This window comes from Balearica regulorum, chromosome 1 (genome assembly GCF_011004875.1).
Source record: "Balearica regulorum gibbericeps isolate bBalReg1 chromosome 1, bBalReg1.pri, whole genome shotgun sequence".
In the NCBI taxonomy this organism is placed as follows: Eukaryota; Metazoa; Chordata; class Aves; order Gruiformes; family Gruidae; genus Balearica; species Balearica regulorum.
Window position 1 is genome coordinate 22,235,238 of NC_046184.1, and position 20,472 is coordinate 22,255,709.

Genomic DNA, 20,472 nt, shown 5'->3' on the forward strand with positions numbered 1-20,472 from the left:
CCAAGCAATTCTGTACCTCTCATGTTTCACAAGTTCAGCACACATTTCCTACAGTGAGATCTAATGACTTGAATTCAAATTCTTCAGTAAAACACTGCTGCAAAAATGATACTATCAGTCCTTGACACACTGAGGACAATATTGTATCATACACCATTTTACCTGTGAGCTCTACCTACAGCTGAGTGAGTAACAGGACATGATGCTGCTGAAGCCCAACTGCAGAACTATCCCACTAGTCTTCAAGGAAGCAAAGTTTTGCTTCCAGTATTTATACTGAAAAAAAAAAAAAAAAGAATCCATACTCACACAATACTCAGTATTCAGAGAGTAATACAGGCTTTCCTCATCAGTAACAAACCCTTAATTATGGAGGAGCAAAGACTCATGGTGCATACCCAGAAGGGTCAGAAGCAAAGAGCCTGGACAGGTTCTCAAAATATTTATATTTCATCTGCCTATGCCAAGGCAAGGCCTCTACCAAAAGGAACTTCGAGTAAATCACACTGCAGTTACTAGAGTGAAGTCAGACATTCTGCACAAAAATTATTTAATTTCTAAACATTTTTCTGATGCTTTCCTGAGTAAGTGGCAGAACACAACAACAATCTTCCTACAATATGCTCTATTGTTTGTGTAAATCAATTTTGGTATAAGAGCCAAGGGAACTCTTTTCAGTAAATTATTTATTCAGCTAATGTAGCTCCTTGTTGCTCATGAACAAGCTGATTTTTGCAAATCTGCTTCACTTAGGTATTTATGCAGCCTCCATTACAACAGTATCAGAGAGAGTTGCAGTCTTTTAATACATGTTTATCCTCACAGCACGCTAGTCTACAAAGATTACATCTGAAACAGTCTTAATACATTATCAGTATTAATAGTATGCAATATCCCCAGTGGTGGACAACAACCCCATTGATCTAACTGCTCTACAAACACAGCGTAATGTAACAGCCCAAGATCTATTTTAGGGTGAGTTGAGCCATTCATAGTCTCCCCTTGGCCCGTACTGACTAGGTGGTAAATTCAGTTACCCAGACATCGGAGTATAATTCAATCTAGATGGTCTAAGTTATTCTGCCTGGCCTCTAGCAGCCACTCCACAAGTGTGTAGCCTCTTACGTGTAACGTCTGCATATGTCTTAGGAGGCTAAAATGGCCAAAAGCACCTGTGATCTGGTCTCAATTGACTTAATGGGAGTTTTAACACCTTGGTCACTCAGGGATCCTATAGGTATGCATGTGGCATCTTAATCATAACCCCTCTATCCTAAGTAGGTTTGGGGCACATTTCCATATACAGATGGTTAGCAAATTACTGTCCTTGGTCACGTGTTGTTTCTTTATATTTCCTTAAGAAATTGCTGCATTTTTATTGTCTGTAAATTAAGCCATTAAGGGAATCAAAAAATGGAGACATCCAAAATCAAACCTTTAATCTATAACTGTGTTATGTCCTATTCACATAGAGCAACTAGTTATCATCTAAATCACATTATTTCCATTTAAGCCAGACTAGTATGGAGGCATGACACAAATGAGGTGAAGGCTTACTCTATTTTCCTTCTTTCCCAATTGGTTAACATATTTTTAGATTGCTGAAGACATTTTCAAATTTTATATGGCTGCATTTCAGAAAATATCAATGTCTGAATTTTTATCTTATTCAAGGTAATTAAGTAAATGAGTAAAAAAATAATTTCTGAATGCTCAATCAAGTCTAAAGTTGGATTTTTTTTCCAAATCTGGTTTTATTAGCCCAAGCCTGACTGAGTGTTAGTAATTATAAGATAGCATAGGTGAAATTCCAGTAGTTGACAGGCAAAGAGTGAAAGAAATCCAGGCTCTTGGACACATTACAAGAGGCAAAAAGTGATTTGGGAAAGTCTCTAAAGTTTAAGGAGGGCAAGTCCCATTGAAATCCATGATAAATTTCTTTCTAAATCCTTTTGACTTTTTTCTGATTGTCTAGCCAGGGTTGCAGTCAATAGACACAAATTTCCATTCACAACTTGTGCAAAAGTGCCAATCAAACAAAGAAATACATTTGAAGACTGTGAAGAATTCACATTAGAAAATGCCACGTTAGCAAAACATCATGCAATAAGGAAAACAGAGCCTGAATTTTTTAATAACAGATAATAATGATGGACAAAATGTATAGTTTTATATCTGCAAGAATCATGAATAAAGTGTAAACTGGCTTACAATTTTCTATGTGTTTCTATGGAATATATGCTTCATTTGAACTGTAATTTTTTGCCATCTCAAAGGGAACAATCCATCCTTTCCCACTTTAGTTTTAGATGTGGTCACCTTGTTATGGAAATAAATCAAATGTCCCATCATTTGCAGGACTTCAGGAAGACATGAGCTACACCTACTGCACCCTGCAGGCCAGAGGTCTTCCAAACTCATCTCCAAAAAAGGAAGAAATTGTTTGGGAAAATAGCTTACAGGAAGAGCTGGGAAGCTTGTGTTGGTCTTAAACCTGGCTCAGCTTAAAATCACTTCAAAATACATGTTCTTATATCGTTGACAAAGAAACTGTCCAGGAAGAGTCACTACTTTACTCATAGATAGCTAGTGGATTCTGGCAGTGGATTCTGTTGTGAATAGCCGAGGGTTAATAGTGTGCATCTTTCAAGATTGTAACCAGTGAAAAGAAAATAAGGGCATTACTAAGAGATAAAATAGTAGGGAAATGTAATATCTTTTGTACAAAGATTCCACTGACAACCATTAGCATTATTATCTGTGCCAACCAGGAAATGACTATCATTTTAGATCCTGTTTGACAGCTCTGATTTATTCCTGGAGAACTCGACTTCATTCTCACCAATTAACATAGCAGATCCATAACCAGCCTCAGACATGCCACATCTATTCACAGGGGGATTATCTATAAGCCATTTATTCCACATGTCTGTCCATCCAAAGTAGCTGTATTTTCTGCAAGATTACAGCCTCTCAACATTATTCTAAAACCAGTCACCAAATACTAAAGCCATTTTCCCCCGCTGAAAAACTTGTAGAAAAGAGAACGACATCATTTATTTAGCCAATGTACCTTTCACCAGCTGCAAACATATTTTCTATACAGCAAATAGTCTCAGGTCTCTTAAGGGAAGCCATTTCCCTTCTCTCTTTCTCCTCTCTCTGCCTCTTTCTGTTTTCCCTCCACCTCCCAAAACACACATCCACACGCGGACGTGCGTGCACACACATGCACACACACACCCTCAAAGGCAACACCAAAGGAATTTGTGGGCAGGAAGAGAAAAACTGAATCACAGCAATTAACAATACTGATTTGTATTTATAGCATCTTTCACCCCAAAGAAGTCTGCGGTACTCTAAAAGGCTTTTTTTCTATATTAATAAATTATCTCACCTAACAAGCCCTGCTGTTCTTGGCAGGCACATTAACAGGATTCAGTGATATTATTCAATTCTTGTAAGACTGCAAGTAGACAACATGAGACTCTATCTGCTTGAAACTTTATGTAGATAAATTTTATGTAGCTTCATTGGCATTTGGTGAAGTCATTTATAGAATCATAAGATAGTGCCCATAGTCCTTTGCTGTTGCATAAGAACCCCGAAACACCTTCAACAATGCTCCTATACATTCTAGCCCTTTAAAACCACCTACAGGGCTAAGGATGACACCCTACATTGCTCCCTGTATAGCAAACTTTTCCTGACAATTCATATAGCATAGCATAGCATAGCATAGCATAGCATAGCATAGCATAGCATAGCTTAGAATAGAATAGAATAGAATAGAATAGAATAGAATAGAATAGAATAGAATAGAATAGAATAGAATAGAATAGAATAGAATAATTTCAGTTGGGAACTACAATAATCAAGTCCAACTGCCTGACCAAATCAGGGCTGACCAAGTTAAAGCATGTTATTAAGGGCTTTGTCCAAATGCCTCTCAAACACTGACAGGCTTTGACCACGTCTCTAGGAAGCCTCTTCAAGTGTTTGACCACCTCTCAGTAAAGAAATGCTTCCTAAAGTCTAGACTAAACCTCCTGTAGTGCATAGCTGTTTGGCAAAATCTGGTAACATTGTCTATGAAGTTTCCCCAGGGAAAGCCTCTCACATTAAGTTGGTGGTTGCCACCTCTGGACCATAAAGCTGATGACCTTCCCAGGGTAGGCCTGGGAGGAGCCAGGCCAGGGGCTCCCGATGAGGTTCTTGGGGTTCCCCCACCTACAGTTGTTCCTCTGAGGTCCTTTGTGTTCATGAAGATGAGCCTTTAATCACATAACCTACCATGAAGGGATGGGGTAATTTATCTTGGTTGATCCAAGGAGCTTTGTTAGAACTAAGGTTTATTTTAGTTTTCAGTTACTGTTATTTTTAAGTAAAATCAAATGTCATTTTGAAACAGAGTCTGTATACAGTGGTTCTTTGACATGGGAAACCTAAATGCAGCCCAGGGTAATGTGCATATACCAAGCCCCTGTGGACTTAAAACTGAGAAACAACTTTCCTCATAGAAATCAAGGCAGGACTAGCAAGTATTTACCATACATGATTATATGGCTTATGAATTATTTTATTCTTTCTACATACCAGACTATCAGACTGTCATTATATGTACAATACAGCCCCATTTCTGCCTCATACATTACTATCACTTTATAATCACTATACATACACCTATACAGCCTATATTTTGATGCAAAGTAGCCATTTTACTCCCATCATACTCAAACAATTCATATTCTTGCTCTGCTACTCTTTTAATTGTGTCCAGTGTGTGTGCAGAAGGACTAGTTTGGTTACTGTATTCACCTATCAAGAGAGGAAAAAGTTATTTACCTGTCTGCATCTAATTATTTACAGTATGTTATTATCATGCCACTTCCAAAGTGTGTAAAGGAGGTGGTAGAACCACAAAAGCCTGTGTCCTTTCACATCCAGAGAGATGATGATAGCACACCTGACTACAGCAGAAAAAAGGACAGAGGGCTGTTGAACCCATATAGACAGAAGATCTCAAAGAGCTGTGTTTATAAAAAAGCACACAACTTTTTTTGTTCTTCAAGCACTTGCTTTTATGTTCCATTTTAGTTACTAAAAAGGCACTTGTTAAAAGACTGCAGACACGTCCTCACAGTCTAATCAGGAAAGCAATCGCAATGCATTCATTCCGAATCAAGAATCCAACAAGCTGTCCTAACACCTTCTTTATATTTATTAAATGTCCCTATCAGAAAAACCACTGCATTTATTTATAGATTAAATCCATTCGTGGCAAAGCAACATGAAAATACTTGGAAGGAAACTCCTGAAAATCCACTGCAGAGAGGTGTGTTCTCCTAAATGTCAACGAAGTGGTACTTCTAGAGCAAATGCTTACATTTTCAATGCAGTCAGAGGGAGCAGGCAAAGCAGAGCCCTTGAAGGCCTCCAAAGGAAGATTCTTGAAGTGATTCCTGTCTGAGACCACAATCACCAAAAACCTTATTTTTTAAATGAATATTCCATTAGAATTTTTTCACATGTATGCTAAACAAATTCAATGGCAAATAGGAAGAGAGATGAGAACCAGTAAAGCTGTTTCTCCAAGAGGCTGATGAAGAGAAGGGAACAAGAAAGAGGAAATCATTTTTTTTTTTTAAATATCTATGTGACATTCACAGCAAGAGGGGAGAGAAATGAATGATGACAGAATAACTAGATCAACTGATTCTTACTTGAGATACTTTAAAATTATTACTAAATACATTGCTTAAAGATGAAGGTAAGCATGCGAGATATCATTCCAGAGCTGAATTTCAACATGCCAGGTGTCCAATTTTAATTCTTTTTTTAGAGGTAAATCAAAAGTATTTCTGTTTCAGTTCCCTTGCTGTTTGGAAATGGTCATTTGCACTTCGGTCACAACAACCCCAGGCAACACTACAGGCTTGGGGCAGAGTGGCTGGAAAGCTACCTGGAGGAAAAGGACCCGCTGGTTGACAGCCAGCTGAACATGAGCTGGCAGTGTGCCCAGGTGGTCAAGAAGGCCAACAGCATCCTGGCTTGCATCAGGAATAGTGTGGCCAGCAGGAGTAGGGAAGTGATCGTCCCCCTGTACTCGGCTCTGGTGAGGCCGCACCTTGAGTACTGTGTTCAGTTTTGGGCCCCTCACTACAAGAAGGACGCTGACGTGCTGGAGCGTGTCCAGAGAAGGGCAACGAAGCTGGTGAAGGGTCTGCAGCACAAGTCTTATTAGGAGCGGCTGACGGAACTGGGGTAGTTTAGTCGGGAGAAGAGGAGGCTGAGGGGAGACCTTATCGCTGAAAGGAGATTGTGGTGAGGTGGGTGTTGGTCTCTTCTCCGAAGCAACAAGTGATATGACAAGAGGAAATGGCCTCAAATTGCTCCAGGGGAGGTTTAGGTTGGATATTGGGAAAAATTTCTTCACTGAAAGGGTGGTCAGCCATTGGAACAGGCTCCCCAGAGAGGTGGTGGAGTCACCGTCCCTGGAGGTGTTCAAAAAGCACGTAGACATGGCACTGCGGGACATGGTCTAGTAGACACCGTGGTGTTGGGTTGACAGTTGGACTTGATGATCCTAGAGGTCTTTTCCAACCTTAAAGATTCTGTGATTTAGGAACCTATATATATCAGCCTATCACAATTCCATGAGATGAACAAGGTCTGGAGACGTGTCTTTGTTTTGGACCTGAGCTATGTACAACCACAAAGTCACTACTGTTCCAAAGATATTTTAATTATAGATGACAAAATCTGTAATCATTTACCTTTTACCACCATCATATCTGACCACAAATCATCATCTCACTTAAAACATGACCTTAAAATATAATCTGACTTCAATTGCTACTAAAGTCTGTATTAAAAGAGTTAGATCACTTAAAAACTTTCATCTTTTAGGGTAACACAAGAAATTACAGTGTTTAAGATTGCATCATAGCATCGTAATTGAGCTCTACAGCTATTTTTGCCTGGTTATTATAATGCATAATAAATCCATTAGGAAAATACTGCAACTGCTTGACAAAATTGTAAGCATCAATTATATAATACTATATTATAAAAATGACAAAAGATTATGAAACAAAATTGTTCAGTGGAAAAAATAAACCTCTGTGTTAAAGTTATGATTCCTTCAAGTCATACTCTAGAGCAGACAAAATAATTGCTGATGCGTTTCTGGCATAACAAATAGATGTTGAGTTTTTAGTAAGTTTGTTTCTAACAGCTTCAGCAAAGTGTCAAAGTGGAATATGTTAAACTTCATCCTTTTAAAAGTAAAATCTTATATTTCACAATATTTAGTAATAGTAAAAGCTAGTATTTTCAAATTATCAAAGAAAATTGCTAACATAACTAATAAAAAGGCTCCTGACTAAGTGTATCAAAATGCCACTCTAAACAGGAAGGCACTCCAGTTTGTCATATGACTAGCTCTGTTGACTTAAGTGGGGCTACCCAAGCACATGGCTCAGAATTATTTAAAGAAATCTAAATACATAGCATCAAAAATTTCAGTGGCAGTTTGAACAGAAATTAATAAATAAATCACAATGATTTTACCAAGACTGAACTTTGTTCCTAATTCATTGATTCTCTTAAGTGTCTTACAACCATCTTCAGCTAGTGAATTCAGGTGATCCTAACAGGTATTGCTGAGAGGTGAGAATCCCTCAACTGGCTAAAACAGATTTCCCACTGCACTCCCACTTCTTTAACAGGTCTCTCATAGTAAGATACAGAGCAACCTTCTGTTTGCTTACTTGCCTGTCCTAATTTAAGTGGCTAGCAGAAAGAAGGATGTCTACACACCTGACAGGATCTCTGTTGGTCATGGCCATGTGATTAGCAGAATGCTGACAGGATCACTTCTGTATATCAGTTGGGTTCAATGGAGGGAGGAGTATTGACACAATGACAGGCACACTCCACCTATTCGCTAGTAACCTAGGATCACAGTGGAAACTCCACATATTGACAAGCCTTAGAGCACTCGCATATATCCTCCAGCATGTCCTCTCACTGGCCCTGGACTACACATGGCGGCATTCCCCAAAGCACAGGGCTCCCTCAGTTCCTGCAGCCACTATCTGGATTTCAAAGGTGGCAGGAAAATAAGGAGTATATATGGATATATGGAGTCCCTTCCACAGAAGCTCAGTGAGAATGGAAGAATCTAAGAATTTGTGTTTCTCTATTGTGCAGCTGCACAAACCTCCACTCAGAGTTACACTCAGAGCAGGGATCTCATGAAGGAAGACGGTAAGGGAGCCCGTGTTAAAAAAAAAAAAAAAAAAAAAAAATTGTAAAACTGTTTTACCAGTCAGAGCATCCAAACTTGAGGCTAAATCAAAAATGTAATGGTCTGCAAAAATGTGAACGGAACAGCAGTTGGCAGCTTTTCTGATTCCAACAACTGGAGCATGTCAAAATCATGTAGGCGATGCTCCTTGAAACCCACCAAACTGAGATTTCATACCTTCAGGTGATATGTAAGAGCCAGCATACATAGTACATAACCCGATCCCTACTGGGAAGAGTGTAAAAATACAAACTATACTTTTGTCTTCAGAAAAAAATGTATTAGAAAGGCTTGTATAAGTTTCTATCTAAATTCTGACCCAAAGCTCTCTTAGCATTGAATGTATGGTTAGATGTATGAAACACCTATGGTTTAGGGAAACGCAAAACTGGGATTATTTTTTGGACTAACAGACATGCAATAAAAGATGTATCTTTTTCCACATGGAACACAGTTAAATTTTGGAACCTTTTGTCACAGGAGGGCTGAAGCTACAAGAAGACTCCCAATCATTGACAAAACTGAGAGAAGACAGCCCTATCAGTACAATGTTTCAGAGGCAGCCCGTGGCCTAAGAAGATTGTACGCTGCCACTGGACCAGAATTTCAGGGTCAGGGCCCTCAGCTACTTTGTTGAGTATGGAAACCTATAAAAGGTTTTTATAGAAATCCAGCAGTTTTAAAAACTACTCTGGTTTTGGGTACATCTACCTACAAAAGTTCTTCAGGAAGTGTAAGAAAAATCTCCAAGAATACAAAAGTAAAAAATTTTAAAAGTTTGCATACATATTGTAAGATTTTTTTTTTTTTTTAATCTAATAAAAGTGACTCCTGAGTGGACATTGATTTGTTGTCAACTGACATATGAAATGGTAATTCAACTGACATTTGTATTTTCATTCATTATATTAATATCTTTACATCAAGCAATACTTAGGGAAAATTGATACTGGAGCATTTAAAGGGGGTATTCTATCCCTTTTGGCTTACAAAAATAATTCTCCATTTAGTGCTGAAATATTTTTTTTATTTATCTCTTTCTAGGAGCTGGTAAGTTTCACTATGTGAAAATAATTATAGCCATTTCCTGACTGACCTGGAAGCATTGCATAACTAGCTATGAGGCTTTGGGCAACGTGGTCTAGTGGAGGGTGTCCCTGCCCACAGCAGGGGGGTTGGAACTAGATGATCTTTAAGGTCCCTTCCAACCCAAACCATTCTGTGATTCTACGATTCTATGATTCTATGATTCTAACTATAACTTCACTCCTACTCCACTATTCTATTGTGTCAATCACTTTGGAGGACTCCTTTTAAAACCTAGTGAAAAAATCTGATTTCTGGGGAGTTTCTCCTGATATATGAGACAACTCAAACTTTCCCTGGGTTTTATGTGTCCAAATAACCCATCAAAGACAAACCTATGCTAATGGGTTTTGTTGATTAATAATACCTGTACAATTAGTACAATTAAACATGCACATCTCCTCTTCTCCAGTGATCCAGTACTAGAAAAAAAACAATCAACAACTTTTTAACAATCACAGGTGCGTGAGAGAATACAGGAAGGTGGTGTGCTGATGACTTTTCATTGCAGTAATATTATAGTATCACCAGTGAAATTGTCTTATGAAATTGGATTAAAGAGATTTTTGTAAACCAGTTCTTCTAAGAGTAAAAGTATATTATGAAGCCAAAGGTCATTAGCTGGAAAAAATATTGATATAGATATTTAAACTGTAGGTTTAAAGTAAACAATAGTTATCATCCTTTTTAGGCATTGTGAAGTTTCTTCACTAAAGAAGACTCCAAGACTTCACATAAACCTAGACAAAGGCAAAAGTTTCAATTTCAAGAGATTGGTGTGAAAGAGATTTGGTGTTCAGACAGAAAAGGAAGAATTTCAGATTATTTGAATTATTTCAACATTTATTCCTTAAAATTATCACATGCATAAATGATAAAATTCTGTAATATTTAACATCATTATTTTTGAATATGCTGTAAAACTTTAAGAATGCCTGAGCCAACAAGTCTATAGCAAATGTAGCACTGACTCACAGCTTGGTTAAAATTAGAGTTATAATACTCAGATAAATAGAAAATTATAATTGTAAAAGATGTCCAGCAGTAGCCTAGTCCTTGACTTAGTGAGATTGTTTAAACACCCTGGCACATCCCAAACACAAAAGTGCTCCAAGAACTATGACAGTTCAATTCCCTTTTCCATTTCAATACGTTATTAGAGAGCAGTGAGAAAGCATGAGTAGTATGAGCATTTCTTGAAGCCAAGCAAGGCAGAACAATTTAATTCCTCACTGCAGTCTGGAAACTGTTTTAGAAAAAAATTCCATAAAGTGCTTATTTGATCAAATTCTCTATTTATGTTTGCTATATTCAGTATACCACTGTGGCATACTTATACACACCCAGACTACTTTGTTATGACACTACTGACCACTGTGCAGTAAGAGGTAGCAAACAATCTGTTTACTCTCAAATTGATTTTGAGCAAAGTACAGTAATTCAGCGTTATAAATCGTGTTGTAGTGGTCTGAATGCATAAAGTCCATGCACTTCAGAAGACAGCTTCTACTTTCCCTAAGTTACAGGTGATTGACTCAGTAATTATAAAATGGAAATGTACATCAGGCAGAGCTGTAGGTGCATCAGAGCATCTTTTTCTAAGGGAAAGATTCAAAAACTATAGCAGAGATAAAGTACATTGCCAGAATTTATATTGACATACTCTTTTCAATAGTAAACAAGCTAGTTAAATTCTGGGTGAAGAGTAAAGCATGCCTGTGGTTGTCCCCTTCCATAGGTATACGGAGAGCTGCTCTCTGCAAACAACATTCATCAAAAGGTTGCAGTCACTCCAAAAAAGAAGACAGCCCAGCAGAACTATTATTGTAAACTATTTAAGCTAGCCTAGTTCATTTTTCTTGGAAAAGGTTAGGGAGTGCTCACATGAGCAGTGTGCAGGCAGATCTAAGAGGGCAATCATCTTTGACAGCACAACAAGGAGCTGAGGGCAGTAACCTTTACCACCAGCAAAGCCAGATGGTATGTCCATGCCACAAGGCTACAGAAACCTGTAGTGCTCCACAAATGCAAACCTTCAATGAGGACAAATTTTGAGCAGTCAGGAGAAAAAACCCAAATACCACCACTGCTACTGACAAGCAGTAGTCATAATTCATACTAGCATCAAAAAGGCAGATGGTTCATCTAACAAGAAAAATCAATAGCATTTGTCATAGTTAATGTTGACATTTTTTAAACTTCTCTATATTTGCAGGGCAAAGGCCAGCCAAGCTATGCATATTGCATCTGCTGGAAGATATGACGACCTTACCATCTTGCCCTTTTTCAACCCTGACCTTTTAAGACTGCAGTGAAGAGGTATCATCATTAAAGAAGGAATATATATTCACATGAACCATAAACTAATTTTTACTCCAATTTGCTACCTAATTCTTCTGTTTAAGGAGTAACAAGATTTTGGCTCAGTTTCCATCACCTAAAAAGCAGCTTTATATTTTCTTGGGTTTTCTTATAAATGTTCCAACCCGTCAATCTAAATTTTATGTCTTCAAAAGGCCAAGGTTATTCCTGGAAAGTAGCAGCATTCCCTAGTGTTTACCTTGGCCACATTGGGTCTGGAATTTTGAGGAAGAGGTAGAGAGTGCTGGAGATTCTCAGGAAGAACATGCTGACCTGATTTGATACATCATGAACAAGGCAAGGTAATTTCCTTTTAATTTTTTCAGTGGTCGTATCAGTATATGGGCTTGCTAACAAAACATAAACTAGTTGTGTGTCTCCATTGCCAAATGAATTACAACTTAGTTTCAGTGCAAGTGATCATAAAACAACACTCTCTGACAGCTAACAGACTTAGTTCTTTCACTTCAGTTACTACTTCTCCATTTTTTATTTGCAATACATGGTATGAGCTACTGATTTCCTCACTTCATTTTCCCTCTATTCTTGCAATCACCTCTCTCTCATTCAACTAATCACGTCTACTTTCCTTAATTTTCCTTCTCGGGGTTGCCTTCCTCACTAATTTTGCTCAGCCACTTAACTTCCAATCCCCCTTTAATGTCTTCTAAATAAAAGGGGTGAAAACCAAAATACAGTCTTTAGTTTGCTTCTCCTTTTGTCTCCAACAGCACTTTCCTATGATCTGTTGGGAATTCTGGATTTCATTTCAGATACATGTAGCACAAAGCAGGTTTTGTGATAGCTGTTTCCACGTGGTTTTTTGGTAGCTGGGGACTGGTTCTACCAGATACACAATGCTGTTTGCTCTTGTTAACCTCAGAGTGATCTGAAACTCTTAGCATCCAAAGGCTCAGGTACTGAAATGACAGGAGCCTCTGGAAAAAGGCAAAAACAAAATCCTGCTCCCTGCTGAAGTCAGTAAGAATTTTGCTTGTTTCTTCAACAAAGCAAAAGCTCACTCAAAGTCTTTATTTGCTGAGAAAGTCTCATCCACTGTATAAATAGTGACATGAAGGCACAGCATGACTTAAACCACTGTTGACTTTTACATAACTATAGTTACTAAACTACAGAATTCAGTAAAGAGGTTTCCATAGAAAATGACTTGCTTTATTACCAAATGTTTACTGAAGGCCATAATTAATAACAGATTTAGTATGTTTACATTAACTATCTGTTTAAAACTAATCTACTAACTCACATGAAAAGACTAAGCATAGTACTATATTGTGATAGTCAGGTAGCAGAAGCATTTTAAATGCTTCCCAGAAATTAACACAATAGCTGTTTGTACATGTATAAGTCCTTGTCTTACTGATTGGATTCAAAATAGATCCAAATTACCTCAGTTTATTTTTTTTTCCATACGGCATGTTCTGAAAAATGAATTAATATACTTTATTCTCTAAAAATAGACATTGTCAAATTTATGAAGGTGATTATTCCTATAATAATTACTGAAACAAAAAACTATTTGTCCATGACTTAAGGTCATTTATAACACATTCCCTGTGTGAACCATGCATGAATCTGACTCCTTAATTTTGCTTGTCTGTTGTCCATGCTCTTCATTTGCCACCAGAAACCTGTTTTAAAATAAGATATTGACCATGGAAAGTTCATGTAACAATTGTTATATTGACAATGATTTCCTTATTACAAACAAGGATTCACAAAAGTTAATAACATAGCCAATGTGAGCTAGTTAATCCATGCTCAGGAATGCATATAATAAGAAGTGACTCTGGCTTTATGTTGATTTCTCAGATTACCATTTTATTCAGTGTTTTAGAGCGCACAGTAATAATAAAATGCATTAGGCATGATTCATTTCCAATACTGCCATCTACATTTTAATAAGTCTCAAAATTACAGAGAAGAAAAATGACAAAGACTTATGATAGTTAATATAAATTTCAATCTATACACTTCATTTTAAACAATATTCTAGGCTTTTAACTAAGGGTAAAAAGGGTTTGTAATAACAAGATCTCCTTCTCTCTGAAAAGGACCAAGGCAAAGAAAGACTGGTGCTATGTGAAATATACAGGTAAAACTGACACAAAGGTACCCTCAACTCACTAAAAATGGCAATGAAAACTGATGAAGGGCACAAAGCATACTTGTTCATACTCAGTCAGAAAGCTTTCTCGATGTTTATTGAAATTTGAAAAACACCCCCAAAAATCGGCTTTAGTAAGATTAGTTCATTGATAAAAAGGGTGGAACTCTCTCAATGCTATTTAAAAGGTTTGAGAAAGAGACTGATCCCTCTGGAGAGTGCTTTGGCCCTTCCTAGGTTGGATGTCTAAGGCCAGTAGGGTGAATCACCCTGAGGAGGTGCCAGTTACATCTCCATTAACTACTGAAGGAGCTGAGACAACAAGCTTAGATGAGACAGCTAACTCTCAGAGAGCACATTAGGAGAAGTTAATGTCTCCCAGCAAAGGTTTATCTGCATTGCAGATGAGGCTCCTTTTGGATACAGAAAGACATATTGGCTCCAAGTTTAAGTTTATTCGCACAAGATAACAGTAATGAAAAGTTGCCAGCACAGGCTTCAGCAAGAGAGATATACCCTTGCTGGTCACTGGCCTACATTCAAGGCAACGTACCACATGATCACTATGCTGGTGAGATTATAGTCACAGCAGGGTCATTTACCTGTCATACAATTACACCTCTGTTTGTTCCAAAGACTTGCCTGAAGCCTAGAGGTGACCTTTTCACCTCAGATTAGCACACAAATTTCTTCACAGAAACAGTGGCAATTGTTTCTACCTCTTGGATATGGAAAATGACAACCTACAGGAAATCCTGTATTTTAACATTAGTTTTACTCATACAGGGATAAAAAAAAAAAATCAGAATAAATCAACATTACCCAGTAGCTACGTGGGATAAGCCAGATGGGGTGCTTGATTAATCTAGTGGCCTTTTACAATGGCGTGACTGTATCAGTGGACAAGGGAAGAGCTACGGATGTCAACTGCTGGGACTTCTGTAGGGCCTTCGATACAGTCCCTCACAACATTCTTGATGCTAAATTGGAGAGATGTGGGTTTGACAGATGAACTGTTAGATGGATAAGGAATCGGGTGGATGGCCACATTCAAAGAGTTATAGTCAATGGCTCAGTCTCCAAGTGGAAACCAGTAACGAGTGATATCCTTCAAGGGTCCATACTGGGACCAATACTATTTAATATTTTCATCAATAACATAGACAGTGGATTGAGTGCACCCTCAGCAAGCTGCAGATGACACCAAGCTGAGTGGTGCACTCAATTCACCGTAGGGAAGGGATGTCATCCAAAGGGACCTTGAGAGGCTTGAGGAGTGGGTCCATGCAAACCTCATGAAGTTCAGCAAGGCCAAGTACAAGGTCCTGCACCTGGGCTGGGGCAATCCCCAGTAAACCACAACAGGGTGGTGAGACACTGGAAGAGGTGAACAGGTTGCCCAGAGAAGTTGTGGATGCCCCCTCCCTGGAATTGTTCAAGGCCAGGTTGGATGGGTCTTTGTGCAATCTGGTCTAGTGGAGGGTGTCCTTCCCTAGGGGGGCAGGGTGGTTGGTCTAGGTGATCTTTAAAGGCCCCTTCCAACACAAACCATTCTGATTCTATGATTCCGTGATAAGGAAAATCTGTAAAACATTGTTTGGACTAGCTCTGCCAGGGAAATAAAATAATTTTATTGATGCATTCCTGCTTATAATTAACGTAAGATGTGAAATTAGTGAAGCAAAACTGTGTATGACATAACAGGTGATGAAGCATATGCCTACTAGCCTCAGCTCCTGAAACAATACAGCTACAATATATTTACATTCCCCTTAAAATATTTTGTTACATTTTGCGAGTAGATGGGATTATTCAAGTCTGCTGTAATGGTCCATCACTTTAATGGGTAAGAAGTCAGTTAACTGAGAGCTAACTAGAGGAGTCTGCAGCTGGAATATAGACAAAATTCTTCACTATATGTTTTTCCTCTGTCCTCAAGCTAAGAATCATGTTTTCTTGCAGTTTGACACAAGTAAATAATCTTGTCTCAAGGAAGTAAAGCAGCCTATTTGTATGGATTTCATTTCTATCTCTCTTATTTTAAATCATCCTGAGTTACTCTCTGCTGATTTCTTCTTTTCAGTTAGAATTTCTTATCTGTCTAACCTCTCACTGGCATGTATGTAGGTCAAAGCAATTATATTCCTTTGTTAAACAAGCTAGCTTGAAACAAGGGAAGCCATCTCCCTGTTACGTAGCTTTAAGCAAAAATAAGCCATTCAAGCTGAAAAATTTCCTGCAGACAGACCTAAAAAGGAGATGAGGACACTGATTATGCATGTAGGAAGCAAAAAGCAACCAGAAAACCCAAGGAATGCTAGAGAATAATTTCCTAGAATGAGCTTCGGAAAGGATAGAAATAAAGTATCATGATTCAGAGCTGCATTGGGATTGCTTACTAAAAATAATTGCTTTTTCTTTGTTCCTACTGCTTCAGGAGAAAGAGAACTCCATGTGCATTCTTTGTTTAGCAACAGGATTTCACTAAGAAATGCTGGATCCACAGTGTGTCTGTTACCTTTTGGGGTGGTACAAAGAGTGTAGGCATGGAGGTTGATTTGCTGCTATCCACTAGTTCTAGGCCCTTATGTCCACACTACATATTAACCAGAAAATAAGTTCACTCCAGTTGATGATCCTAGATGCACACCATGTATGAGCAGAGAGCTAAGCACTGTGTAGAGAACCTTACCCCCACACTGGAAGTGGGGTGCTCTTGATGGTGCCTCAGTGCATGACTTCATCTCTTCAGGAGAGGTACTGGCGGGTGCTTGAGTATCTACCACAAAACATAAAGAATATACAATAGAAATTACCAGATGGGCATATCACCGGATTCATTTTCATGCCCACCCATTTCTCAACTCAGTTTTTTTGTTGAATTGCTGCAGGTCAGATTGCTGGTAGAAGACCTCACTCCAACAACTTTATGTCATCAAGCAGTTTCCTGTAAAAAAAAAAAAAAAATCTGCCTGACAACCCCAGTGATACTGTGAATCTATGATTCTATAAATATATATTCTTATATAGCTGCGTCCTCATTTCCCTCTTTCTGTGGCATATTATTTGTGCTATTCCTTGTTGATTACCAGTGCTCAGGCACTGGCAGTGGGGCTGCGGGGCGGCCTCTGTGAGGAGAGGCCAGGGCTGCCCTGTGCGGGACACAGCTGGTTCCAGCCGGCTCCAACTCACACACACACACCCCCCACCCCACCCTCACCCCCGCAGGGCACAGCTCAACCCTCCGCCACAATGGCGGTGCCTCGGGGAAAACAAAGTTAGGAAAGGGCAAAATGCTGCATGGCAGTGAGGAGTGAGGAAAAAAGTGTGAGCAACAGCCCTATGACACCAAGGTTGGAGACGGGGGAGGGGAGGAGGTGCCTCAGGCACCAGAGCAGAGATTCCCCTGCAGCTGCAGAGGAGACCACAGTGGAGCAGGTATTTCCCTGCTGCCCATGGCGAGACCACGGCAGAGCAGGGATCCACACTGCAGCCCATGGAGGACCCCACAGCAGAGAAGGTGGATATTTCCTGAAGGACCTCAGCCTGTGGGGAGGAACAACGCTAGGACAGGCAAAAGTGTGAGAGGGAAAGAGCAGCAGAGAGGAGCTGTTACGGATGGACCAGGCTTCCCATTCGCCACTCACCCTGTGCTACTCAATGGGGGAGGAGGTCAAGAGTCAGAAATGAAGGAGTAAAGTTGAGCTTGGGGACACAATTGGAGAGGGGAGGGAAGGTGTTTTAATTTTTTACTTTGTTGCAATCCAAGTCTATTTTAAATGGCAATAAATTAAATTAATTTTCCCCAAGTCAAGTCTGTTTTGCTGTGAGAGTAATTGGTAAGTGATCTGCTTGTCTTTACCCAACCCACAAGTTTTTCCATCTCATTTTTTCCCTCTGTCCTTCTGAAGAGGAGGAATGAGAGAGCAGCTAGGTGGGCATCTGGCAGCCAGCCAAGGTCAGACCACTACAACCAGGCAGTCTCTTAAATTGAAACAATACCTTGAGAAACCCTCTATCTATGTAATTCCAATAATTAATCAGTCTTACATGGTCCCTTATATATGACAATGTCCATCTGCTTTGATTAGAGGTCCCTATTGCTACAAATACTTTTTTTTCCATAAAGGGATGTCAATGGCTTTTTAAATTAGCTTAAAACCAATGAAAACAATATTTTTTTTTAAAGTGTTTTCTAAGGTGTGCACTGTAATACCTTGACCTCTCTTTACGTATAGATTAAAATAAAAATTTAGGCAGTAACTACTTCAAATAGCCTTTGGTAATGCTGTAATCTATTTTTATAGTTCTAAATGCTTTTTCAGTAACACAATAACTCTCTTATCCAATTACTGAATTCAGAATAACTGTAAGCACTTTTACAGTACACTTCCTACATCCTGGATAGACTGAGTTTCTTAGAATGAAGTTTTCCTTCAAAATAGAGCTGCTGGAGCAGTGATGTTATGTCAGTTATAAGCAGCAGTCCTTGGAGCAAGACCTGTGACCTACTGCTCTTCAACCATAATGGACTTTGCTGACAACCAAATTAAAAGCCAGGTGCTCTTTTGCACAAGCACTCATTTTCTCTTCTTCCCCTCCCATGAATCCTACCTTCTCTTTTTCAAACATTTTCCTATCTCCAGGAAGCGATGTGGAGGCTACAAGCGCCAAGAACAGATTGCAGCGTGATGTTTAGAGTTAACTCCTGAAAGACAGGACAGTAGGTTTTGAATGCTTTAGGGCCAAAAGATCAAATATGAGTTTCCTACTTTCTGCATGGGTATTCTGAGGACAAAGGCATTATATATAAAGGTTCTACCCCACAGGTCATTGGTAGCTATGTTATGAACCTAAAAAGACTGAGTTTTGAACTGTATGACTTTTGAAATAAATCCTCATTCTCTTGATTGGGATTTATATTCCAAATAACTATACTTTCTGTATTTCCAGTGCTGGTAAAATGCAGTGGAGCAGCTCTTGGGTTTCCAGAAACGAGGAATTGGAAATAGAGAAGGAGTTCTCTCTCGTAGGCTCCATTTTATGCAAGGCTTAAGTAGATATATGATTCCACTGCTTGTAGATTTATGCTGTGCCAATACAAAACCTTAGACTCTTTATAGATGCTTCAGTGTACATTTTTGTACAGAATTACAGACATACCAAGATGCCAGACAAACCAAGTACTGCAAAAGCTGCTTTGATCTCTACTGATAGAATACTTACTGCTCTGTTCCACATACCATACTGAAGTGCAAAATCAGTAAAGCCACAGTAATGGCACTTAGCACTATAATGCAGAGTGAATTTATAAAAAATGGCAAACCACATAGCAATGCTGCTGCTACAGACTGCTATATATCATTCTGGAAAAATACCATTAACATCATTCCACTTTTGAATGCTGTAATTTCATCATGGAATCAAGGAAGTTCCAAAATTAATCTGCCTCTTTTCAAAGACATCAATTTGATGCCTTTTCCAGATTCTGTTCCATAATGTTCACATTTCTAATCTCCACATAAGAGAGCAGATGTGTACTGGGCTGGTGCTCAAATACTCTGCAGAGGGAGAACTGAATAAATATGTTCTTGAAAGTTAATTACTCTTCTGTTGCTTCTAAAGATCAAGACTTTGAGTGAGCATCTTGACAAACAACACAGATGGACAGTTCCACAGAGTAAACATTTTCCAGAGGAATGTCCCTTGCTTTCCAGCTTACTCCACAGTTTCAAAGCAGTGTTCATTCACCTAAGTGATATCTATTAAATGCCATACAAATAAGTGACAATGCAGAATTCTAGAGGCACGTATGAGCAAACTACCTTTAAATACTAACAGAAGTCAACCAGGAATTTACATTTAATATGTACAGCTTCATGCTTTGTTTTCTGAGCGAAAAATAAAGCAAATATTGCTGTGTTGATTACATTGTACATACAGATCACATAATATCAAAACATTCAATGGTCTTTATTATTTACATGCATTGAAGTGCCTAATTACTCAGCTGTATTTAAATGTTTCTATATGCCTCTGTATGCAAAAGAAATAAAGACAATGATATTTGGTTTAAATGTGCAGCTACAATAAAAATAGTAAAAGCACCTTTTCTCTCTCAAACCAATAGCATAGAAATGTACTGAAAATACTTTAAATGTGGAGCTATGAAAAAGCTCCATATTCTTCCAGAAGGATAACAACTCTTTAAAAGTTGCATACTTCTGAAAATGGACTAATATTTAAATCCATCTTCAGCTAGAACTGCATATAATTTTTCTGTAGTAAAATGAAAGCTTTAGATCTCTGCTAGCTGATACATACACTCTACTCTGACAAGTCCCAAATTATAATTTGTATGAGAGCTTCTGAATCTATAACTATTTGCACAAGCACTCAATAATACAGCAGTCTCTACCCCAAAATCTATGGTATGCATGGAAAAAGTCTGAGACAACGAAGTGTTAATAGCCTTAATAATAGTTAATTGTAGTTAGATGTAACTCAACTTCCTGAGGAAGCAGTTTAAGTTGCCTTCTTGTAGTAATACATATAGAACCTATTAAAATGATTGCGAATTGCTTAGAAA

The 20,472-nt window shown here is 38.5% G+C and overlaps 1 long non-coding RNA gene across 1 annotated transcript in view; it reads right to left on the bottom strand.

Annotated features, from left to right (window-relative positions):
• Positions 1-13,211: 13,211 nt before the first annotated feature.
• LOC142599970 (uncharacterized) overlaps positions 13,212-20,472 on the bottom strand; it is a 31,537-nt gene continuing 24,276 nt past the window's right edge. The window contains exons 3-4 of the long non-coding RNA XR_012833469.1: positions 16,576-16,662; positions 13,212-13,407 (exon numbers count right to left, since the gene is read on the bottom strand). This is a non-coding gene — a long non-coding RNA (uncharacterized LOC142599970). The remainder of the gene's footprint in view (positions 13,408-16,575; positions 16,663-20,472) is intronic.